The sequence below is a fragment of the Lagenorhynchus albirostris genome, chromosome 5 (genome assembly GCF_949774975.1).
Source record: "Lagenorhynchus albirostris chromosome 5, mLagAlb1.1, whole genome shotgun sequence".
NCBI classification, from domain to species: Eukaryota; Metazoa; Chordata; class Mammalia; order Artiodactyla; family Delphinidae; genus Lagenorhynchus; species Lagenorhynchus albirostris.
In genome coordinates, this window is record NC_083099.1 from 55297938 (window position 1) to 55325221 (window position 27284).

A 27284-nucleotide genomic window follows, 5' to 3' on the forward strand; every position below is an offset into this window, starting at 1 on the left:
GATAGTTTCTGAAGAGAAGTTGTTCCTCTGTAGGAAAGACTTTTTTCCCCCCACTCTGGCTTCTTTTAAGATATTTTTCTTTATCTTTGATTGTCTATAGTTTGAAAAACATATGCCAAGTTATAAAGTTTTTGGCATTTGTCCTGCTTGGCATTCTCTGAGTTTCCTGGGTCTGTGGATTGGTGTCATTAATTTGGGAAAATTATCAGTCACTATTGTTTCAAACATTTCTTCTGCTCCTTCCACTCTTCTCCCCTGGTAGTTCCATTTTGTGCATGTTATACCTTTTATAGTTGTCCCATATTTCTTGGACATACTCTTCTGGGTTTTTCTTTTTTTTTTTTCTGTTTACTTCTCAGTCTTGGAGGTTTCTATTGAGGTATTCTCAAGCTCATAGACTCTTTCCTTAGGTTGTATCAGTCTGTTGAGAAGCCATTAAAGTCATTGTTCATATCTGTTACAGTGTTTTTGATCTATAGTATTATTTTTGGTTCTTAAGAATTTCCATCTTTTTGCTTACATTATCCATCTGTTCTTGCATGTTGTCTGCTTTATCCATTAGAGTCCTGAGCATATTAATCATTGTTTTATTTCTAATTCCTGGTCTGATACTTATACCATCCCTGTCATATTTGAATCTGGTGCTGATGCTTCCTTTGTCTCTTTGAACTGTGTGTTCTTTGCCTTTTAGTATGTCTTATGATTTTTTCTTGATAGGCAGGAATGGTTTACTAGGTAAAAGGGAATGTAAATAGACCTTTAGTATTATGGTGGTAATATGTAGGGAAGTGGAAGCATTCTATCGTTCTGTGATTAGGTCTCAGTCTCTTAGTGAGCCTGTGCCTTTAGACTGTGAACTTCACATTTGTTTCTCAGTCCTCTCCTCCCCAACCAACCCCCCACCCCTCCTGCTCAAGTGGGACAGGATGGATAGAGTATGCAGGAATGGAGTATTTCTCTTCTTCTATGTGGAAGGCTAAAACTATCTGGAGCTTGGTATTTCAATTCCCTCTGGTCAGTGAGGCTCTGATAAAACCCCAGCAGGTTAGGCTCTGGCTAAATAGTTTTCCCTGAGGGCAGATATTGTTAAGAAATACGGAATGCTCTGGAGTGTTTCAAAATAATTCCTTTTCTTCTCCCCATGCCAAGAGCATGAGGAGATTTTTATCTGATATCCACCATGAGAATCTAGTAGGTTCCAAAACTCACAAAAGTGGATGGCTTCCCAGTGACTGGGTCTCTTTGAAGACTTTAACACTCAGAGTTGTACACAGTGAGCCTCCAGCAATTCATCAAATACAATTCAGGTTTCCTTACCCCAGCACTGTCTCCCAGGGAGGTTTCACCTCATGGGTTTTTTCTTCAGTAAGTTGTGATTCTCTGTATTTGCCTGTCAGTCTCTCCAATTTGGGGGCAGCTCTTTGTCTCTGACCTAACTTTCTTACACATCTAACATGAGTTGTTGATTTTTCAGTTTGTTCAGCTTTTACTTGTTAGGATAGAGTGGTGACTTCTAAGCTTCTTACATACCAGAAATTTGTTATTTCTTTTCGAAGTAAACAAATCATTTGAAGCGAAAAAGATGTTAAATCTCATTTCTCCTCCATTTTTATATTCCCATGGTACATTCTAATGAAAAGGAGACAAACCTCTTAAAAAATTTTTTCTTGCACTTCAATATTCATTTTCTTCTCATTAGCCGTTCATAGAAGCCAGTTCGATCAGCAGGAAATGTTGTAGATGACAAATAAAAATGGTTAGACATATTTTCTTCATTATTTCCTTACTGATTCCACCCCCTTTCCTTTTCCTCATGTTGAATGATTACCAGAGAAGCAAGTTATTCACTCATGTTTAAATATCCTTCCTGTGCTGTCTAGCAGATATTAAGAAATTTTGACTTTGCTGATAATTGTTTGTTTATTTAATGATTACTCTAATATTTTCCATCCAGAAGTATAAACTTTTTTTTTATTTTAGGAGTTTTGAAGAGATCACTCATAAAAAGAGTATCTTGCCACTTAGATAAAATGAGAAATTTAGAAATCTGAATTTCTAGCATATATTTATTCTCCTTCAGATTGAATCTTTCAGAAGAAAGCCTATTCTCTCACTAACAGCTGTTGATGCTCTCATAAGCAGAGGAAATAAAAATATATAATCATATTGTATTAAAAAATAAATTTCTGTGTTATCCAGGCTAACTTACAATTTCAAAGTCCTCTCCTATCATCAATTTGATTGATATTTTACAAACATGGGCTTCTAAAAAATTGAAATTGAATTGTATTTCTCCCTTCAGTGTTTATCCAAAAGTTAAAAGGAAATCCAGACTTTCTCTTTCCCTTTAAAATACATAGTTTTTTCCTGTAACAGTAATTAAGTTGGTGGTATACTTACTTGATGGTGCTACAAAATTCTGTGCACATTTTCTTGTTGTTACATGGGTGATAGGCAGAAAGATAATCAAAATCTTCCCAGCCCATGTCTGTATTTTCAGGGATAGGACATGAACCGATGTTATGTGGCCAAAGAACCAACTCATCTTTCACCTCAATCCTATTTTTTTCCCCTTTCAATACCAGCTTCTTTTTTATATAAAACTCTATATATTTCTTGGATTATTTCCAAGACTCCTTATTCAGGATTTTAAATACTTTAATTGAGTTATCTAGGCTTATACTTTATAACATTTTCCTGAGAATTTTTTTCCACATTTTAAGCAACAAGAATAAAACAGGGGACTGGCATATAAGCTTCCATCAATAATAAGTGTGGTTGGAAAAAATCCTAGACTTTATTTGTTGCCATTAATGCTATGATGCAGACCATTACAACATGTCTACCAATATGGTCATGTAAATTTTCATCTTTAATGATTCTGTTGCTACAGATTGATGAATACTGCACAGTAAAAAGTTTATTTGCTTTATAACAAAATTATAACCAGGCAGGATAAGAGCCTCTAGAGCAATACTTGCTTCATGGTAGGGGGCATCTGCATCTCAAATTGCTCTGCATCTGGCCTCTAAATCATTTGTACAGGAGATGGTACTGCCAGCCAAGAAAGCAGGAAAAGCAAGGCCTATTTATCAATATACAGAGCACAGTATATTTGGTGTATATATAATTTATTCCTATTTTTTCAAACAGAAAACTAAGGAAAACTAATCCAGGCTTGATAGTTTAGAAATGGAATAAAATTTATAAATCGGGAACTGTGCTAGAAAAGTCAATGTGCTATTGTTACCACAAGTAACAATTACTGTCTTAAAATTTTTCTAGACCAAGGTAGTATCATAGCAAACATGTATAGAAATAAGAGATAACCCATACTTTGCCTATCCTATGCTATATATTCAGTTATTTGCTTTCGGTTAGATATTATGTTTTATTCTCATTCCAAATGTATAACATAGATTGCTCAAAGGATTGCTCTAATTTATAGGTTAGGTAACTGAGGCTCCAAGAAGTAAGTAAATTTGCTCAAATTCATAGCTAGCATGCAGCCACTGTGGAAATTGAACTTTTTTTTCCTGTTACCTAAATCTATTTTCTTAACGACTCAGGTATTTACTTATATTTCTGGGTATGTATAAATTTTATATCTATTCCAACATCTGAAATAGTTCTCAGGAATAGTAAGCAAATAAATATATAACAAACTCAGCTCTAATTTGAGGTTCTGGAGTTATTTGCTGCTATTCGAGGATGAGTGGCTGTTCCAGAATCAGGGCAAGGTGTACTATTGGCCAACATGCTCGTGCATTTGCAGGAGCCAAAAGAAAGACAGAATTGGCCAAGTTGTCTTCAAGGCAGTGTTCCCAAGCATGCAGAGACCTGTCACTTTTCTCCTACGTATCAGCCTGTTTCACCTTCTACATAGCTTTCATTACGATGTGAAATTATTGTATGTATTGAATGAAATTTTGCCTTCTCTTTGCCTCCTCTTATGCTAAAGTAAGCACCTCGAGAGTATGGTCCTTGTGATGTTGTTTTCAGCCAAATCCTCAGAATTTAGAACAGTGATGGAATATATGTGCAGAGTGAATGGATGAAAGAAAATTTCTTGGAGGAGTTGTAAAGAACTGTGTATATGGAAGTGAAGAGCAGTAAGGAATCATTTCCAAATAGCTATTGGCTTTATGCTAACTTTTTCTTACTGTCTGAGAAACTCTCTGATATAAAGTGTTATAAATGGAAGTTGGAAATACTACTTGCAAAGAAAAAAGAGACATTGTTAAACAATTACTTAGGATCAGTTTAGTCAGAGAGGATGGAGAAATAATCCTAGGAGAAAACTTTTAATAAAAAATAAGATACTCGGGCTTCCCTGGTGGCGCAGTGGTTAAGAATCCGCCTGCCAGTGCAGAGGACACGGGTTTGAGCCCCAGTCTGGGAGGATCCCACATGCCGCAGAGAAACTAAGCCCATGCACCACAACTACTGAGCCTGCGCTCTAGAGCCTGTAAGCCGCAACTACTGAAACCTGTGTGCCTAGTGCCCATGCTCTGCAACAGGAGAAGCCACAGCAATGAGAAGCCCACGCACCACAACAAAGAGCAGCCCCCGCTCTCCACAACTAGAGAGAAGCCCACACACAGCAACAAAGACCCAATGCAGCCATAAATAAATAAAATTAAATAAATTTATAAAAAAGAAGATACTAAATGAGTGGAAGAAAACCAAAGTGTCAAAATATTGACAAAGGAAAAAAATCGTAACAGTTTTTTTTCTCTCTTAATCACCTGAGCTCTATGGCATCTGAAGGTGTAACAAAAGTAAATTTGGCTTTTCCAAATACATAATATTCAATACTGGACATAACAATGCAAAAATTTGGAAAATTTGCCAGGTTTGAAGGATACTTGTAAGAAGAGATCAAATATAAAGATTGGCGATTACCTTTCAAAGGGCAAAAGAGTCACGGCTAATCAGTTGATCAGGTGCTAGGCTATCTTCTTGGAACCTGTGAGTTAAATGTGAGAGAGATTTCTCCCACAACTAGGAACAAAAATCTCATTAACCTTTTAGCCAGTTGAGCTGACACACACGAGATTAATACTGGAGTTAAGAAAAAAAAAAAAAAAACAATAATGACAAACCTTGAGCCTGTCACTGCCGCTTTTTAAGTATTATATAGGGAACTGAAGGGCATGGAATCCAGGTGGTATTTTCATTTTTCATTTTCATCTTTTTTCCCCATTTGAAGGTCATACCTTTGGAAGAGAAAAGAAGACATGAAAAATGAACAGCTGGTTGCATCAGTGGCATCAAAGAACAGGATTTGGCTTTTTGGACCATGATTATGCTAACAAAATTATTAGCTCCTGCAGTGCAAAGTACATCTCATGGGTCCGTAGAGGACATATTTTTCAGGACATTCACTGGCAAATCAAGAAGATTCTTAAATCTTGAAAAGGACAGCAAATGCCTGAGGAAAGGTCAATAATAAATAATATGATGTATATCAATTAAAATACAGAGAAGAAAAACAGTGGTGTGGATACTTACTATTTCTAAGGAAAAATTAGTTTGTTTAGAATGCAACTAAATGTCTTTATACTTCTAAATAAAAATACTGAGATTAAGTATAATGAGATAAATATGAAATCTTAACATAAAGAAGGCAAATGTGGGATGGGGTATCAATTTAAATTGCTGTAATGAAAGCTATACCATGCTCAGGAGTAACAATCTGACTAAAAAATGGGAGTAGAATTTTATGTCAAGTTTATAAATAATTATTTGTAAATTTACTTAAAAGGAAAAAAAAACACTTGGTTAGAGAAGAAAGAGATATCAAAGGCATTTTATTTCAGAAATATACTTCTGCCTAACCAATCACAATGATTTCTTACTAAAGATTACAAAACAGGGAAAGAGACAGGGTCTTAGTAATAGAGTTTTTGTAAGAATTCCATTTTAAGAAAGTCTGATATATGATAAATTCCTGAGGTATTCTGCCTTGATAATAATTTTCTCTTTCAAATATTTTAAAAAGAAACTAGAGGATCTTTTTATGTTGATGTAATACTACCTCATGGGACTTCCCTGGTGGCACAGTGGTTAAGAATCTGCCTGTCAATGCAGGTGACACGGGTTTGAGCCCTGGTTCAGGAAGATCCCACATGCCGCGGAGCAACTTAGCCTGTGTGCTACAACTACTGAGCCTGCGCTCTAGAGCCCGCAAACCACAACTACTGAGCCCATGAGCCACAACTACTGAAGCCCATGCGCCTAGAGCCTGTGCTCCGCAACAAGAGAAGCCACCACAATGAGAAGTCCACGCACCACAATGAAGAGTAGCCGCCACTCGCTGCAACTAGAGAAAGCCTGCACACAGCAACAAAGACCCAACGCAGCCAAAAAATAAATTAAAAAAAATACTACCTCATATGGAGAAAGAAGTAGAGAAAGAGATGTTGTAAATGATAACATTTTAAAATAACTTAAAAAAAAAGTTCATTTTGCCTTCTAAAAGTCTATAATTGCCAAGGAACAGAATGTGCCCGACACTTTAACTAAGGATTTAGGAGCATAAAAAATAGCTTAGGGAAAGAGAAAAAGGTATGATCCTGTGACCTAAATTTGTAGAGCAGTGGTTCTTACCCGGGGGCAACTTTTGCCACCTATGTAACATTTGCCTACATCTGAAGACATTTTAGGTTGTCACAACTTTGGGATAGAGCATCCTACAATCCCCTTGCTTCAACAACTATCCAACACAAAATATCAATATAATTAAAGTTGAGAAATCCCACTCTACGTAATAATATAGCTCCATGAATACGTGAGATTACAAAAAAATAAATCACAAATTACTACAATGAGAAAAAAGAGAAAACATCAGAACAAACTATCATGGCTATATTTGAAACTCCCTGTTGAAGTTGGAAAGCAATGTTTATACTTTAAAGAAAGCCAGACTTGGATTTGGCAGGCCTGGTATCTAGTTCTGTTTCAGCTAAGTTCTTTTATAATATTGAGGTGGAAACAACTCTAGTAGTTATGAGTTGGAGTTACTGAATAACACAGGAGGATGCACACCCTAAATCTGACAGTTACTAGCTGATAACCATTACAGGTTCCTTTCATGAGCTTCATTATGTGTTTTTTTAGCCAGAGAATGGGGATGAAAATATTGTCTACCTTATAGTATTTATTTTGTGTGTGGATATTAGGTGCAATAACAAAATTAAAGCACTTAGTAAAATGCTTGTAATAGTGTGGGGCAAACAGCACCTTTTATTTATTAGTATTTTTACCCATAAGTTAAGAATACTTGCTAGGATGATCTCCAAGATAAAATTTAAGATCTGAAATTTCTTTTTAGTTAATAGACCCTATGAAAAAAATCAATTACTAAAACTGAAGAAACAAAATATACAAAAGTGACCTATTTAAAAGATCCTATTTAAAATAGTGGCATAAGCCATGAAAGGATGCTTAACATCACTAATCATTAGAGAAATGCAAATCAAAACTACAATGAGATATCTCACACCAGTCAGAATGGCCATCATCAAAAAATCTACAAACAATAAATGCTGGAGAGGGTGTGGAGAAAAGGGAACCCTCTTGCACTGTTGGTGGGAATGTAAATTGATACAGCCACCATGGAGAACAGTATGGAGGTTCCTTAAGAAACTAAAAATAGAACTACCACACAACCCAGCAATACCACTACTGGGCATACACCCCGAGAAAACCATAATTCAAAAAGAGTCATGTACCAAAATGTTCATTGCAGCTCTATTTACAATAGCCAGGAGATAGAAACAACCTAAGTGTCTATCATCGGATGAATGGATAAAGAAGATGTGGCACATGTATACAATGGAATCTTACTCAGCCATAAAAAGAAATGAAATTGAGTTATTTGTAGTGAGGTGGATGGACCTAGAGTCAGTCATACAGAGTGAAGTAAGTCAGAAAGAGAAAAACAAATACCATATGCTAACACATATATATGAAATCTAAAAAAAAAAGAAAATGGTTCTGAAGAACCTAGGGGCAGGACAGGAATAAAGATGCAGACGTAGGGAATGGACTTGAGGACATGGGGAGGGGAAAGGGTAAGCTGGGATAAAATGAGAGAGTGGCATGGACATATACACACTATCACATGTAAAACAGAAGCAGCTGCATAGCACAGGGAGATCAGCTCGGTGCTTTGTGACCACCTAGAGGGGTGGGATAGGGAGGGTGGGAGGGAGACACAAGAAGGAGAAGTTATGGGTATATATGTATATGTAGAGCTGATTCACTTTGTTATAAAGCAGAAACTAACACACAACTGTAAAGCAATTATACTTCAATAAAGATGTTTAAAAAAAACATAGTGGCATAAACCTGTAGTACCCTAAAGTCTAAAATACAGTAAATTTTGAAAATGATACTAAAAAAGACCAAAAGAGCTTTTACATTTAGAGCTGGGAGTGAACACAAGAAAACACAAACTTCTAATCTGGGAAAGATAAAGAGGGCAAAGTAGAATTATGCAATTTCTACTTTGATTGAACAACAACAAAAAAATCAAACATGATTAAGAAGCTCATTGAGTTGGGACAAAACCAGAATCATTGTTTGATTTGTTGAGCTAAAATTTGATGACCAAAGGCACTGAAAACTAACATAGAAGACAAGACACCGAACAAGAACCAGACTCTTTACAAAAGCCTGTCTCCAGCCTTGGATGATGAATGTCTTTCAAGTTTACTAAATAGTACTTCAGAAGTATTAAGAGTGCAATTTTGAGAAAAACTAAAGAAAGAAGACCTGAAAAATATCATCCTGATATTTCTAAAAGAAGAGGTAATTGGGTAGATTCTGAAATTTCTAGACTACTATTTCCCAACAGGCAGTCCATTCCATAACTCTGTCAGGACCGTTTCTGCATACCATCAGTATTTGTTTTTAAAAAGAATGTTTTGATTACTTCTATAAATGGAAACCAAGTGTCACTTACTACTAATAGAAATATCATGATGAATATAATGAACCATGTTTTAAAATTCTTTCTAGATGCTCCTGCCTGCCGAAACTCTGAGTCTGTGATTTGGTTTTTTTTTAAATCGGAATGTTAGCAAGTGTTACTAAAGCACGTTAATAAATGCTATTACCAAACTGAGACGTCCTTCTTGATGAATATAATTTTATAACTGAAAAGGGAATGAAGGGAATGATTTGACATCCTTTAATTAATATCATATAATTATTCAATTAATAATCATTTAAGTCAGTGTATTACATGAAGTGATTTGAAGTTCAGCTGAAGTCAACTTGTACAACCAGAGTATTATGTCTTGCTTGAGGCAAATACACCGTAGAAACTACCAGAATCACCTGGGGAGTTTTTAAAATATACCCATGCTCAGGGCCTCCTAGCAGAGCTGCAGATTCAGTTGACCTGGGAGACGCCCGGGTACCAGCATATTCCCCAGACTCCCAGGCGATTCTAATATACAGCCAAGACTGAGAATGCTGCTCCAGAACAGCACACTCAGTGGAGCAGATTATTTAGCAAATTGTTTGAGGGCTCTTAAAATGAATTATTTAATACTAAAATCCAACTTCATTTTATTTTCTGACACAATTTGGAGACTAATAATCAAGGCAAGATCACAGATATGCCGAATGCTGATTTCAGCAAGGCATTTAACAAATCTTGATTATATTGCAGAAAGATTTTTTTGTATGCTAATTAATAATAGAAGTAGTTTGACTTATATCTGGTTAAACTACAATCCAAAGTATATCTAAAAGGTGTGCAGTGTGTGTGTGTGTGTGTGTGTGAGAGAGAGAGAGAGAGAGAGAGAGAGAGAGAGAGAGCGACAGAGAGACAGAGAGACAGAGAGAGAACGTGTCCTATATAAAGTCTAATCCTCTACTTTGACGATTGTAAAATCTTTATCAGTGAAGTGAATAGGATGCTGACTTGTAAAAACTGTGGTGACATAATATTATGAACAACATATAATTCTTGGCATAACAAAGGTCTACTTTCAAAACAACCTTATACTAAAATAATGATGCTAATGTTTAATAGAGGGAATAAAGCTGACTCCTGGATTCTGAGATAAAGACTTGGCTATGAAAGGATAGGATAATGGTCTTGCAGTTTAGAAATGTATGTATTAAAAGATGTAGGAATTTAGCAGCTTGCATGTTCCATATGAAATGCTGGAGTGTTGTGGCTATTAAGACAAAACAAAACAACCCTCCCTAATGTGAGTTTAGCTGCATCAAAAGAAGAGTAGTCGCCATATCAGGATATATTTTATTCTCACTCTGTGCAAGTCATACTGGATTTGAGATTCTGGTTTGTCCAAAAAGGAATGAATAAGATAAAGAAGGATCTTGACATGTGGTGATATAAAAAAAAAAATTCAAAGAGCTGGTAATTTTTAACTTGGAAATTAAGTGTGTATGGTGAACACAAGCAGAAAAAAAAAAGGTCGTTTGGCTAAGAACTGACCTCAAATCAAACCTCAAATTGTTGTCATACAATGAATGGCTTGTCCTTAAGGTAAGGACATCTCTTACATCTGGAATTTTCCAACCAAAGAGAGTGACTTCATTTGAGAAACAGCAAAGGTTGGGTGCTGGCAATGTGGTGAGCATTTGTACAGTGTTTCCCCTTAGCTTCCTTACAGGTCTAACGTTCACTTAACATGTGGTTCTGGGGAGCAAGCAATTTGTTTAAGATTATGAAACTACTTAATATCAGAAATGGAATTAGAGGTAGGGGCTTCTAATCCTCTTTTAATATGGACAGTTGGTCTTTCTTGAAGAAAATAGTTATATTTTGCCAATTTATACATTTATCACATTCTCCTTCTATATTGTATTTTAAATGACCACAGAGAGTATGAGAGATGTGGAAGTGAGTTTTCTGGCTTGCAATATGAATTTAACATGTATTGTCAGCTTTCAAATCATAAGTGATTCAGTCTTAACTACATGACTCAAGTAGGAGTCATGTATGTATGTGGGCACATAAAAGGTAAAAAGTACATCTTCTACCATCTTATAACAGTTTATATTTGGCATCTGGGGTAGTGCTTTAAGTTCTATTAGAATGTATTAGTCTGTCACAAAACAAGCTTTAGAAATTATGGCCTTAAGCACGTTCTTCTTTCTGTGAATGAATGAAATATGATTGTTGAAAATAACTTCTTAACGGCTTCCATTTATTTTATTTTATTTTATTTTATTTTATTTTTTGCGGTACACGGGTCTCTCACTGTTGTGGCCTCTCCCGTTGCGGAACACAGGCTCCGGTCGCGCAGGCTCAGCGGCCATGGCTCACAGGCCCAGGCGCTCTGCAGCATGTGGGATCCTCCCAGACTGGGGCACGAACCAGTGTCCCCTGCATCGGCAGGCGGACTCTCAACCACTACGCCACCAGGGAAGCCCCCATTTATTTTTGAAACCTGTAAACATGCTGTGAAAGAGAAATAAGCTTTGGCATTTCCCTTCAAAACGTCTTCAAATTGTGCATAAATATTGCCTTAGTAAAGGCAGGAAATAGCTGTTCTTTGCATGGCTCAGGACCTCCTGACCATAATCAAATTGAATGAGTGAAAGATCTGTAACCCATATCAGATTTAAAGTCATCCAGCTCTCATAAAATGCCTGAGATGTGATTATAAAATGAATTAATTATAATCTTTACAGAGGTGGCATTTGCACATATTTAATTTTGCATGTTTTTGAAGGCTAATAAATCAGGTAAAAAGAAGTATATGCCAAAAGCCTTAACAATTTTTACACTCAGTTAGATGAGGTGTTTTTTCTGTTACTTTAGTAAATAGCCAAAGTTTCTGCCATGAAACTCTATAGTTATTCAAACACTCTAAACAGAATAGTAATATTTAAGTATTTTAGATTATTTGTAACTTTCAGTAGATGTTCATTATACAGTATTTAAATAAATGGGAAAGCATGAGCAATGAAATAAGATATTTTTATATATTCACAAAAATAAACTCCTCCTGTGGCTCTCTATTTATTAGCCATGTGATTGGGCATGCTACATTTTTGTTCATATTTCCTCATTAAATTAAATAGCATAATGTATGTAAAGTGCTTAAGATAGGCCTGACACTCAGAAAACATTCAATAAGCCTTAATTACTGCTTCTGTCATTGTTAAAACTCTCTCTCCTTTTGATTCTCTATTTAACAAGCGTGGAAGATATATAGTTGGTAAAAAGGCCTATACGATGGAATTTCTCTTTCCTTCTTTACATTAAAATATAGAATATTTCTGTTAAGAACTGAATGCTTGTGTCTCCCTCAAAACTCTTAACTTGAGGGGCTTCCCTGGTGGCGCAGTGGTTGAGAGTCTGCCTGCCGATGCAGGGGACATGGGTTCGTGCCCCGGTCTGGGAAGATCCCACATTCCACGGAGTGGCTAGGCCCTGAGCCATGGCCGCTGAGCCTGCGTGTCCGGAGCCTGTGCTCCGCAATGGGAGAGGCCACAACAGTGAGAGGCCCACGTACTGCAAAAAAACCCACAAAACTCTTATCTTGAAGCCCTAACCCCCAATGTCATGTATTTGGAGATGAGGCATTTGGAAGATAGGTTTAGATGAGGTCATGAGGGTGGGACCTTCATGATGGGACTGGTGCCCTTATAAAAAGAGAAAGAGTCCTGAGAGCTTTCTCTCCCTCCAGCCTGCTCCCCTAATGTCTGGGTGCTGAGGAGAGACCATGTAAGGACACAGCAAGGAACTAGTTGTTTACAGCCAGGATGCCAGACCTAACCAGACACTAAATCTGCCAGCACCATGATCTTGGGCTTCCTAGCCTCCATAACTGTGAGAAAGTCAGTGGTTTAATCACCCCAGTCCATAGTATTTTGTTATAATAACTGGAGTGGAATAAGACAATTTCACTCTCCTACTCACTTGCACAGGAACATAGTTATGCACAAAATATAGTATCCAAAAGACTTAATAGACCGTCTATAAAAAAAAAAAACACTGATTCATACTAGGTAAATACATTTCCTCTACTAATAATGTAGCCTGATCACTGGAGCTGTGCTCCTAAGTCATGCTTCCCACAGGTTATATCCTAAAATGTTACTTGTTACATAGACGTTCTGAAAAAAATATAAATAAAACCCCACAAAGTGTCAATGTCAAGTAAACTTTGGAAACAAGAGGTATAAAAATATTCTTCGGAATCCTGCATTGTAATGTTATATTATATGTTATAGTTATCCAGAGTTTCCTTTCTTTGGAAAACAGCACCTCAACCTCTTTCCTGAAGTTACTCTCCTCGATTGTGTGCAGTCCTGGCGGAATTATAAATCAAAGGAGCCCTTTATATATAAAAACACCAGATATGTAACCCAAACTAGCCAATTGAATCCTATCTCCTATGGTTTCTAATCTTAATCTGAATGACCCAAGGGCTGCAATAATCGACTGAAAGACAATTGGAGCTCATGCATTCCATGGTGGTGACCGGACAGGATTTGTTATAAGTTCTTACTACCCAGATCCTGGCTTCTCTATTTTCCAAGCCTATTCTCCATCCTTGTCAATTCTGTGAGCTACAAGATATACAACAATTATATCTCAACTCTGTTCAATTTAGGCAATGTCTTTGTTTTACTTGCAGTGAAAGGAAGTTAAATGATAAACACAGACAAAACAAACAAACACACATACAACCTGCCAACAAGCCAGGAAGGAAATATGTGTGTATACGTATGTATCTGTACATCTCTCTCCCTCTCTCTCTCTCTCTTTCTGTCTCTCTCTGTCTATAGCTATGTTTTACCCAATATTTCTCAATCTGACTTGACCAAAAATCTCCTCCCCCTCTGCTTCACCCCCCTTATCCCTTAGACATCTATTAGCTCCAGTTAACATGCTTTGAGCAACGTGTTCTGATGAATTAACTGTGTCTGTGAGGAATATGTTGAAACTGAAGAATTGAGTCTGGCATTCCACAGTCCATTACTGCCTCCATCCCATTCACTTCCTCCACTTCTGCACATCATCTTCACTGCATCTAAGTGACTGCATCACATGGCTCAAAAAATCCACACTTACACAAGGAAACTCATTTTGGATTGTCTCATCTGGGCTTTCGCACAGGAATGTAAGAAGTGCCATCTTTCATTAGGTTAAAAAATGAGATAAGAAACTCACCTAGGTTACTGTGCTTCCTCCCCCTGCTTTCATCTATATTGGCTTAAGGCAGTTAATCAATAAGCAAGGACAAGGGGTGAAAGCATATGGTCTTTGATATTTAATAAACGAATTAGTGGTGGCCCTTGCTTAAGCATATAAATTAATAAGCATTAGGTCCTTTACTTAATGAGGAATTCCCCTTTTAAAACCTGAATGAATTATCGAAAAGACCATGGCATAAATTCAAAGACATTTTCTGACCTTCTAGTCTTCTGGCCAGCATGAATTTTTAACAAGATGCTGTATATCTGGAAGGTCTATTAGAAATTGTTCATATGAAAACTTTGCTTAAAAAAAAAAAAAAAGCTAAACTAGTGAGGTAAAGAAAGTACCTAAGAGAGCAAGAGAATATTTAACTTGTGCAATGTTGAAGTTTTGCAAAAAGTTTTTATGATCTCACATTTGCTCTAAAATAATAAGAAATAATAGTTTTATTTTTATTGATTTTATCTCAGATATTTTAAAATGTTCAACACTGTAGGAAATAATAGGAACATAACTGTTAATATGTATTTTAAGGGTAAAAGTTATAGATAATAATAAAAGTTTTCTGTGTTCTTGTATCATATATTGCATTAAAAATTTGTTCTATAAATTATGCTTTCCAAGATCTTTAAAGTCAAAACAAAATGTCTTACTAAAATCTGTTAAAAAATATCATATTTTTAACTTAGGATATATTTTAATGAAAAAAAAAAGTAAAAAGGCTTGGTATTGTCTCCAAACAGTTATTCTAATCTCGGTTGTTTGTATCTCAGCAAAGATATTTACAGATCTTTTATTAACCCTGGGGGAAGAGTGTTTAACAGACCACTCTCCTGAGGAAGTACCTAAAAGTGAAATGGCTGGGCTATATGGTAGGTATATATTTAACTTTATATACTAACCAAGAAGTTTACCAAAGTGATGGTACATTTTACGTTCCCCCCAGTGTGCATGAGAGTTCCAGTTGCTACCCATCTTCATCAACACTCCTTATTGTCAGGTTTTTAAATATGTAGCTATTATAATGGGAATATAGACATACTTATTGTGGTTTAAATTTGCATTTTTCTGATGACTAATGGTGCTGAGCATCTTTCCAAGTGCCTATTTATCATACATATATCTTCTTTTGTGAAGTGTCTGTTTTAATATTTTATTTTTAAATTGGGCTATTTGTATTATTATTGACTTGCAAGGGTTCTTTATGTATTTTGGATACAAGTATTTGACAGATATTTGTATTGCGATTATTTTTTCCCATTTCTTTGTTGTTGTTTTTTTTCCATTCCTTTGTTTTGTTTTCAAAGTCTTTCAAAGGGAAATTGTTCTTAATTTTGAGAAAGTCCAATTCATTAATTTTCTGTGTGTGTGTGCTTCCTGTGTGTCTAATACAAGAAACATTTGCCTATTCTAATGTTGCAAGGATTTTCTCTTATGATTCCTCCCAGGAATATTACTATTTTAGTTTTCACAATTAGGTCAAGATACATCTCAATTTTCATAATGTGAGGTAATAGCCAAAATTGATTTTTTTCTAGGAAAACTATATATAAATATATAGTTTTCCTAGCACCAAATACATGAGAGTCTATTTCTGAATCGCCAATTCTGTCCCACTGATCTAAATATCTTTTTGATAATACCATACTCTCGATTACAGTGGCTTTAGAGTGATTCTCTAAATCAGTTAGAAGTCCTCCAACTTTGCTCTTTTTAAAAATTATTTTGTCTATTCTAGATAATTTACATTTTCAATTTGGGGAAAAATTGATGTCTTAATTTTGAATCTTCCAATCCATGGATATGATATACCTATTTATTTAGGTCTTCTTTAAGTTTCCTGTGTAATATTTTATAGTTTGCAGTATCAAGTTTTCACAGATCATTCTGGGTATTTGTCACATTTCCATTTGTTCTTTTCTTTTATAGTTTTTTATTTCTCTTCTTAGAATTTCTTTCTTACTTTTCATTTAATGGTATAAATTTTATCTTATTTATACAGCATGATTAAAATAATTTAAAATTGCTTTTAAACTTTTAAAATTGTTTTAAAATTTTTGTCTGATATTTCCAACATATGGAACATCTCAGCATTGGCATCTCTTGATAATCCTTTCCCTTAAGAATTTTCCTGGTTCTTTGTATGTGGATGAATTTTGGATTATGTTTCAGACATTTCCAGTATGTTGTGAAGACTCTGGGTCCTGTTAAAATCTTCTGATGACTCACCAGTTTCTTTTAGCAGACAATCTGCATGGTTAGGTTTAGATTGAAAGTTCTGTCTCAGCTTCTGGGGCAGTAATTCTAACAGCAGATTATGTTTCAAGGCTTTTGCTAGGATGCTTTGAATCTGTCTCATATTTGCCCAACTCAGGGGTAAATTGCATTTGTGTTGGTTCATACACTGAATTAGGGGATCTGCTTTTCCCACACTCTTTGACTTCTAGGGGCTGCTTTTTCTGGTCCTCTGGCTTAAAAGACAGGTTTCTCTCAGAGTTTCAGTCCTCTGCCCATTATTGCAGTACCACAGGACTAGGGACACCCTCTGGGCAAGACTCCATCCCCTAAAACTAGAGAAAAAATAATGGGAGTTTCACTTACACACAGATCACACGATCTCCTTTCTTCTATTCTTCTGGCCAGAAGATATTTTTCCCTGAGGGTTTTAGGTTCTTGCACTGCCACCACCGCATTGTCACTCCATGACTGGGGACACCTGTGGGCAGGACCAGTGGTTTTTAGTTGGCAATTTGCCTAGTCATATTTTATAGTCTGTTTCTTAATCTCTCTATTGATGTCCACTTCCACTTTTACTAATACTTAAACACTTATTTTATTTTCTGGATCTGATAATACTAATATTTTAAGTGTTCTTTTATCCCCTTCTATTGTTTGTTTCTTTTCTTGATCCATTAATGCTTGTTTTTAATAATGTACCATTTATGTTGTGATTTTAAAAAAATCATTATCTGACAAATTCTTTGAGATCTTTGGGATGATTTCTGTTTGTTTCTCTCAGCTGTCTGAGGGCACTAACAATCTAAGAATTCTCAGCTGAAAATATATTCTCAACTGAAGAGTTTTCAGAAGAATTGAGTGCTATGAATTTAGACCAGAATCTTATGTGAAGGTGGACTTGTAAAAAAATATATATATGATAAGTCTTGCTTACGGTTATAACAACTTCAGGAAAAGTTTTTTTCCTATTTTATCCTTTCACTAAGAGTTTGCTTTCCAGAGTCTTTGCTTGTTTGTTTTAGTAACTACTCAGATTCTTCAACTTGTGTGGGGCCCTTGAAAACATTAAAACCAAAGCGTTATGTCACTAGTGATTTCCAGATGGCCTCAGGAATGCTGGTAGCTTCAATCCTTCCATACCTTTCTGGACTTTGAGGTTCTTTGCTTATGTTACACTGTCTGTACAGACCAAATCATTGAGGACAACATGAGAATTATTACATTCCACGGGTTATTCCAGTTTTTCGAAATTGTAAGTAGGTACAACACATAGACACTGTGATACTCTACCTGCTTTTACTTATTTTTTCTTAATTTTTCAGAAAATCATTTTGTCTCTTAAGAAAAAGAAATGCCATATCAGACCCTTCAAACTGGAAAGTATATCCTTCCAAGAACAGCACAGAAGGTTAAGTGTATGATTAATATCTTCCTTAAATCATTTGTAAAATGGCCATGGTTATAGCTACGTCTTTCTTAGGAGTCTGCTCAAAAAGAGGAAAACAAGAAGAAATATGAAATAGAATATAAAACCAGAATATTTGTGCCTCTGTATTTATGTAACTTTCTGTGAAGTGTGGTTATAAGTTTATATGGTCATATTCAGGACACTTTCCTGAGCACAATAAATGTAATAGAAATATACACAGAGTTTAATAAGTATTCTGAGATCAAAGGACATAAGTTGAGTGCTTTAGGGAAAAGAGAATGAAAGTAGGTCAGAGCTAAATTTTGATTGAGAGAGAGTTTAAGGAAATCAGAAGCAATGATTTTCCAGTGTATTTCAAGGAGTTTCTTGAAAGAGAAGTGAAGGTAGGCATATTGGGCATATTGACTTTCTTTCTGTTTTCCTTCTCTTTGATATTCTGCTACTGTGCCAAGGCTTGCAATTGATTAAAATAAGGTTGATATATATATATATATATATAAACCCACATATTTAGGCATATGCAAAATATATATTTATATTGAAAAGTATACGTTAAAATTATTCTGGAAAAATTGGTTGGGGAGAAATTATCTATAAAAAATATGAGTTCTTTAGTTTTCTTATAAAAGTTTGGAAATTTATAATTCTTATATTTAGGTAATGCCTTATCTCATAATCTAGTGAAGTAGGCAATTAAGTAATTAAGCCTTCCTACAGAGTTTATCTGTTACAATTTCACTGCTTCTGAAAATACTATCTCCCCAATATCTTCATATAAAGTAGTTAACAGTGTATTCAAAAATCCTATGCTTTTGCTGATTCTTTGTGATGTTGTTCTATCAGTTATGAAAAAAAGATTTCTTAATCTCCAACTGCAATGTGGATTTGTTTATGTCTCCTTTCAGTTCTGTCTACTTTTGTTCCATGTATTTTGATGCTTTGTTATTAGGTGCATACACATTTAGTGTATGTCTTCCTGATGAATTGACCCTGATATGCCTTTTTATCTGTTAATGCTTGTTGTCTGCAGGTTTAATTTATTAATATAGTCACCAGCTTTCTTATGCTTACAAAAAGTCAGTATTGCTGGAGAATACTGAAAATTGGCCAAAGATGAGGCTGGTTGATTAAATAAGAATCAGGTCATAGGAGACAGTTTAAGCTATGCAGATGATTTGGAACTTTATATGAATATATTGGGGAGATATTAAAGTCTTTCAGAAGCAATGAAATTGTAACAGATAAACTCTGTAGGGCTTAATTACTTAACTGTCTACTTCATGAGATTATAAAATAAGGAATTATCTAAATACGAGAATTAGGAATTTCCAGTGTTATAAGAAAACTAAAGAGCATTTTGTAGTGCAGGGGTCAGCAAACATTTTTTTACAAAAGACCACATAGTAAACTTATTTAATTTGTTAGGCCATATAAGGTCTCTATTGCATATTCTTGTTTGTTTGTTTATTTAATAACCCTTAAAAATGTAAATAATGTTCTTACTTGGTGGACCATACAAAAACAGGCTATGGACCAAATTTATCCAGGATCTTAGTTTTCCAATCCCTGTTGAAGTTCTTTTCTTTTTATAACTGTTTAGTAGTCTGTTTTATTTTTTAAAATACAGTTTGTTTATCCATTCACCTATTGATGGACATTTGATTTGGTTCCAGCTTTTGGCTATTAAAATAAGGCTGGCATAAACATTCATGTGCAAGTCTCTGTAGGGACATTTATTTCCTTCTTCTATGATAAATACTTAGTAGTAAAATGCCTGACAGGTACATACTTTTTAGAAATGACCAAATTGTTTTTCAAATGAGTTGTATACTTTTGCACCAGCAATGTATGGGAGTTCCCGTAACTCTACCTTTTAATAAACAATTGATAAGGTCAGTCTTTTTAACATGTAAACATTTTAATAGGTATGTAGGTATATCTTATTCTGGTTTTAATTTTCATGTATCTAGTGTCTAATGATATTGAGCACTTTTCATGTGCTTATTTGCCATTCATTTTTCTTCTTTGGTGGAGAGTGTGTTCTAATCTTATGCTCTTTTTTTTTGAGTGGGTTCATCCTTCTCTTGGGTTTTGTGAACTCTTTATATCTTCTAGATGTAAGTTTTTTTATCAGATATGTAATTTATAAATATTTTTCTCAGTCTGCAGCTTGTCTCTTTTTTCTCTTAATAGTATCTTTTGAAGAGGATATTTAATTTTTGTGACACCAATTTTTTTAAATGAATTGTGGTTTTAGTGTCTTATCAAAGAAGTACTTCTCCAATCAAGACACAAAGATTTTTTTCCTTTTTTCTTCCAGAAGTGGTACATTTATATTTTACCTTAAGTCTATGATCAAATTTGAGTTAACAGTTTGATATATGATACAAGGTATAAATTTGTTGTAGTGCAGGTATAATGTTCATGAATTATTTTGCTTTTACATGACTGAACAAATCTGTACTTCACAAGCATTTATTTATTTTTTTTTTGTGGTACGCGGGCCTCTCACTGTTGTGGCCTCTCCCATTGCGGAGCACAGGCTCCAGACGCGCAGGCTCAGTGGCCATGGCTCACAGGCCCAGCCACTCCGCGGCATGGGGGATCCTCCCAGACCGGGGCCCGAACCTGCATCCCCTGCATCGGCAGGCAGACTCTCAACCACTGCATCACCAGGGAAGCCCTGCAAGTATTTTTAAAAAACATTTTCACTGAGTATAGAATTTTAGGTTGACAGATTTTTTTTTTTCAATCCTTTGTTACTCTACTGCCTTCTGGCTTACATTATCTACAAAAAGAAGTCTGCTGACATTCTTATCTTTGTTCCCTTGAATGTAATTTGTGTTTTTATTTCTCTGGTTGTTTTTAAGATTTTTGTCTTTATAGATGATTTTAAGAAATTTGATTATCATATGCCTTAGTGTAGTTGGTTTTGTTTTTACATTTCTTGTACTCTTTGTTGAACTCCTTAGATATGTAGATTTATAATTTTTATCGAATTTGGAAAATGTTCAATCCTATCTTATAAATATTTTTTTCTGGCCCTCTTACCCCTACCTTTTCTTTGGGTACTTTAATTATTTGTATATTTGGCCACTTAAGGTTTTCTCACAGTTCAAAATGCTATATTTTATTTCTTTTCAGTTTTTGCTTGATTTTGGACAATTACTGTTGCTTTTTATTCATGTTCATTAATTTTTTTTTTATGCAGCATCAAATCTACTCTTAATCATATTTAGTGTTTTATTTCTTTTTTACTTTGGATATTGTTGTTTTCATCTTTAGAATTTTAATGTCACCTCTAAAAATTACTTCATGTTTCTAGTTACCATCCTCAATATTTCTTTTAGACTTCTTGAACATAAGGCAGAGAGTTAAAATGACTGTTTTAATGTACTTGTTACAAATACTATAATCTGGTTTATTTCTGTGTACCTGACTTGCTCATAATTATAGGTTCTATTTTCCTGTTTCTTTGCATAACTGGTGAGTTTTGATTGGCTGTAAAACATAGTATATTTTGCCTTGTTGCATGTTGAATAACATTTATTCCTATAATATTCTTGAGATTTGTTCTGGGACAAAATAAAATTATTTGGAAATGTTTTAATTCTTTCAAGTCTTGCTTATAAAATTATTTTATGTGAGCTCAAGGACGCATTTAGTCAAGTACTTATTTTGTCCTACTGAAAATGAGCAGGACCCTGTGGCGGCTTCTGGGCATGGAAGCCTTTCAAACACTTGCTAATCAGGGAAGGGAGGGGATGCAGAGACAAGGGAGGAGTAGCCAAGAAATAATAATGCAACCTTGAGGCAGGGTTCTGGTTCTTCCTTCAGGGATACACATAATATCTTTGAGCTCTTTACAGAATGAAAACCCCCAACAAATGGAAGAGGTTAGCATTCGTCATTCCAGAGACCACCTGAGGCCAGATTAAAGGAGCCAGAGAAACTCATTAGGAGGAGACCACTTGAGGCCAGATTAAAAAACTGAAGGCCTTGCACGCACCCTAATCCTAATCAGTGATCCTGCCCTTGAACCATTGCTATAAACCTCCTCACCAAATCCCCCCTTGTTAAGACATGAAACTTTGAGAGGCAAGAGTCTGTTGTGTCCCCATTTGCCTGGCAAAGCAATAAAGCTATTCTTTTCTACTTTACCCAAAACTCTGACTCTGAGATTCAATTCAGCACCAGTGCACAGAGCACTGACTTTTTGGCATCACTACTGCAAAGAGAATACTCCTTTGAGTATTCTATGCATGAATTAGGAGGTTTTCCCCTCCACCTGATGGGAATAGGAATACATATACTGATCATTTCCCAGCTGAAAACTCAAGGAAATCTCTCCAGAGCTCTTGGTTTGTGTAGGTGTCTCCTCTTCTGTACTCTATCCTAAGAGTTCTAACTACCTAAGCTTTCTCAGGATCTTAGCCCTATCTTTTTTACCCAAGGAAAATACCAAACTATATTTGTGTTTTCACTAACTGTGCCACAGCCTAGAAATTCTCCAGGTGCTAAAGCATACCAATCATAGATAGTGATAGAATAGGATAGTTATACAGGTAGTTGTAGAAGTCCCAATAGGGGATTACAGATAGAGACGGAAACTTTGGGAGACCACTGTAAGTTAATGATCAGTTAAGAAAGCTTATGGGAATGTCATGGAATGAAGCAGGCTTGCTTAATTATAAAGCCATAAGTAAAAGCACAAGATATGCTTGTCATTAGGTCATTAGGTGAAAGAAAAATGTTACCACCCTTCTACCGATTTGAAGAAGTGCCATGATAATCTTAGTTTGACCTCATAGAGTGAGACACTCTCCTGCCCGATACGGAGGAGCTAGTGATGTAAGCCTGACATCTACTTGAAGAAGGCAGTCTTTTCCCCCTCCCTTTGATTATAAAATTTCACTTTCTTTTGATTATAAAATTGTAGCCCACTTAATCCTCAGGGCAGAGCCTCCTCGCCTGCCCGCTTGCATCTCTCACAAGCGTTCTATATTAATAAATCTACTTCTTGCCTATCACTTTGCCTCTCACTAAATTCCTTCTGCACTGAGACACAAAGAACCTGAGCCTCAGTAAGTCCAGACACCAGCTGAGTGATTCTAATTAAAAGACCATGGGTTCAAGTCCCAATCAGGGTTTCGGCTGGGTTGGGGTCCCAACATGTTGGTTCGAGTTCCAATCTGAGGTACCTGGTTTCAATAGGGGTAAGCTCATTTATTTCTATGCTTTAACCTCACTGCTCTTTGTTGCCTAATGTACAATATTTTAAAAAACATTCTTTCACATTGTCTAGTCTTATAGTTGCTTCAAACAGGCAGTGTCTCTTACTCTATCTTGGCTGTATGTGGAAGTCTTCCTTTACAAATAGTTTTATAAAAAGTAGTACTTATCTCTTTATTGTTGTGTGGTAAAGAATTTAACTTTGTCCCAAACTGGTCTGACTTTTATCCTTGATTTCTGAGAGAAAATCTCTAAGCCCTTGGAATGTTATGCCTTCTACGAGTGTCTGTGTTGTTCTCGTGTCCTTGGGTCATCACATAGTCTAACAATATGATTTGGCGGGGGCGGGGGGGCCGGCCATGCTAGGAACACTCACAACGTGATTTAGGGTGGGGCTTTGGGTCTTGTGTATCAGTTGACCATTGGAGGGACTAAAGACTGAGATCAGTCATATGGACAATTAATCATGCCTACCTGATGGAGCTCCAATAAAATTCTAAACACTGAGCCTTGGGTGAGCTCCTGTGATTGACAATGCCCTGTCCTTGTCATCACACAACAATGCTAGAGAGTAATGCTGTCCTGACCCCACAGGAGAGGAAATTGGAAACTCCACGTTTGAAAGGCTCCTAGACTCTACTTTGTGTGCTTTTCTTTTGATGAATTTAATCCATGTATGTTCATTTTTGAGTTTCTTAAAGACCAAGGCAAAGAGAGAAGTGTGAGCTATTACAAGATACACAATATCCACAGAATAAAGCACTTTCTTTCCCACAAAAACTGAGATAGCAGAACAATGTGTACTATGAGTCCCCAGGAGGACAGTACCCATCATCTATAGAGTTTGTCACATTTCCCATATTTACCATGAAATAAATTGTGATTCTAAAATTTTAGCAATTATTAAAATAAAGCTGTACTAGTTCTAAACAAAATGTGTTAGTGTTGCAATTAATTCTTTGAGAAGAAAATATTTATTACAACCCATAAAATTTTAAAGATACTTACCAAAATTTAGGAATTTCCCTGAAAGAAAAAGAGAGCATGTTATAGCAGCAAAATTGGTAGAGACAAAATCTGAGGAGATTAAAAAAAATCACAAAAAGAACTAAAAAGAATAAATTACACAAATATTTGCCTATCCTAAGTCTCTAAGTTCTCTATTAATGAGTCAAATTTCCTTATATACTTGCAACTCTTAAATAGAAAAAGAACAAAAGACTAATGAGGTCCCTAGGGAACAAAACTGTAATACAGGGAAAGATCTAGCATATTAAATGTAACTTTGTAGATTCACAAAATGCAAATTAGTATCATATGGAACACAACAGTAATGGCATAGGTAGTTAGGTTTTATGAGAAATGTCTGCCATTGCTATTCATACTTCCATCATGGTTAACATGAATAGATGAATGGAAGAGCTTAGTACCTGGCACACAGTATATACTTCATAAATGTTTGTTGCAATGAATGCTACTTTTTCCAATTCTTCTTCCATCATTTCTTTCAGAAAAACTCTAGTTTGAGTAGGAGTGAGAGGGGAAGTATGGAAAACAGAGATTCCAAGGATGGTGAGAGAGAGAATTTGAGAGAGAGAGATAAAGAGACAGAACAAGAGAGAGAAGTGCATGACAGTAATATGTCTTCCATTACTCAGGACTGTCTAAATGTATATATAGATATAAATATCTATATTCTGACATGGGAGATAACACATTATGTATTCAGTCTGAAAAGTTGAAGCTCACTGACTTACTAATATATGCAAGTTATTTGCATAAGGCATTATGTTGAGAGAAGAAATAAAACAAGATTCCCTTTTGTGGCCATCCAGGGGTGAATGTGCTAATGATGTTATCACTGTTGTTGGCATTACATGACTCAACTCACATGGTTGTACTTTATCTGGCCCTATAGGTACTTGAAAAGTACTCTCCTTGCATATATTACCATGATACATATCTTTTCTATCTTCCTCATATATTGAGAAATAATTCATTTAGCCAAAAATAGTGAATTTTGAAAAATGAGTTCATGATTTGGTCAAAATCTGTCAGATAGTAGTAACACAACTGAATCACTGAACATTATAAACACACATCATAAAATCACACATCAAACAAACAAGCCAGAGTCAGTTGACTAGCGGAGGTTAAATCCTTGCAACACATAGCAATGCAGGTCCTATGTTTGGTATCTGAACTTAAAAATGTTCTGGAGTATTACCAAGACTGTCTCATCAGAATTCATTTCCCTTGCCAAAACATTCCGTAAGTGTGGAAGAGATAAAACTGCAACACAGAAACATATGGGCAGAAGATAAAAGGAGATCAGTGAGCAGGAAAATATGTTTCTTAAAATCTGTGCTACAGTCATTTTTCTTCTCAGTTTTGTTGTTTGTTTTGCCATTGAATGCCCATAGCCAACATTAAGAATGTTTCTATACAACAGCAAGAGAATAAACTGATTCAGACCAAAAAGTCAGTTCAGTTAATAAAATAACAACAACAGCAGTAGCAACAAATGGAAATCAGGTTGTTTGGTATTTTATAATAAATTGGTTGATCTGTTTAAATGTTGTGTAGGTACAGACTAAATGACTAGTAACAAATGTAAGTTTCTCATTTCATATTTGCTTTACCTGTAATCACGTATACTTTTAATATTCATGTTCCATTGTGCTTTGTGCAATGTTTACTGTTAAGAATTTTTGCTTTCTTCAAGGTATTATATCTGAAAAGGGGATACGTTTCCCTAAAGAGGAAAGTGCTGTTTGAGAAATGGTCTAGTGCTCTAACTAGACAGGCTCCCATGAGTTAGTAAGATGGCATATAAATATTTGTCTAAGTATAACTTTTCCTAGATACATTTCTTTTCTGTAGTGTACCTAATATTAAAATCTTTGATTTAAACTGTTTCCATATTTGAATTTTTCCAAGAATAAAATTTTAATTCTGTTTATCTAAGCTGTTTTATGATGTTACAAATGGTTGGACAAAGTCTCCAACCCATTGATTTGCTCTGGGGGTAGTACTTGTCTCAAGTCCAGATTATCCAAGACATCCTACTTAAACTATTTTGTCAGGTAGTGTCAATGCATTCTGAAATATTCTAGCATCTAAGTATCAATGAAATGAAGAATTAAAGAAGAACTGAATTAAATAAGCAAGAGCTTTAATGTAAATGTACACTGAAAAAGTCGCTAGTCATAAAATATGGAGATACTGGTTGAAAAAAATTAATAATTGCTCAAAGAAAAGCAAGCATGCACACCGATATTTTTTTAATTCCACAAATAAATATGTAATTTGCATATTAGTGGTGCTTGTTGACTCTTCCATAGAAAATCATAAAGAACATAACTGACATCTCATATGTGAATGGAGTTGGTCAGGCATGACCTTAAATTATCCTTGAAGGAAATTTTAGCTCTCAGAAACTTAGCTAAAGCTTGAGTGGTTAAAGAGACTAAAAGAAAGAAAAAAAAAAAGAATAATGTAGTATTTCAAGAGAGGGAAAAAACTAGCAGAAAAAATAATTCCATTTCTTAGTGTTTGGTTTTCAATTTTCACAACCTCAGGTTCAACCAGCAACCTGAAAATTTAGAATGACCTGTCTTACGTATTGCAAAGGGCAGACACTCAAAACACACCTGTTGAATGAATGAACGGTTAAAGCATAAATACGTTAGAAGCTAAATATGCAATAAATCAGTTGGAAAAAAAAAAACTGTCTAATTTGTTCTTTGCAATTAGAACTTGAAATACAATTAATAATAGTTACTAGTCTGCCAATGAATATTTATTAGACTTTAGTCCAATCAATCCTAGAGATACTTTGAAATAGACAAGGTAAAACAGAAAATGTCTCCTTCCCTACCCTACCTCTTAAAATGTAAATACTGTACATGAAATGATATTAAAGAGGGATAAGAACTGAGCAGAGAATTAAACCAGAATCATGTCTTGTAGAATAAGATGGTCTCTTTGAGGTGGTGACATTTAAGCTGGAATCTAAATAAGGGGAAATTAGCCATGCAAAGATTGGGAGAACATCATGACAGGCAAAATAAAGTTAATGAAAAAGCCATTAAGTTAGAATGTCTTTGATATGTGTCATCACACTGAGCAGAAAGTAGGCAAGTGTATCTAGAGGTTAGGGGGGATAATTTGTTAAAAGGCCAA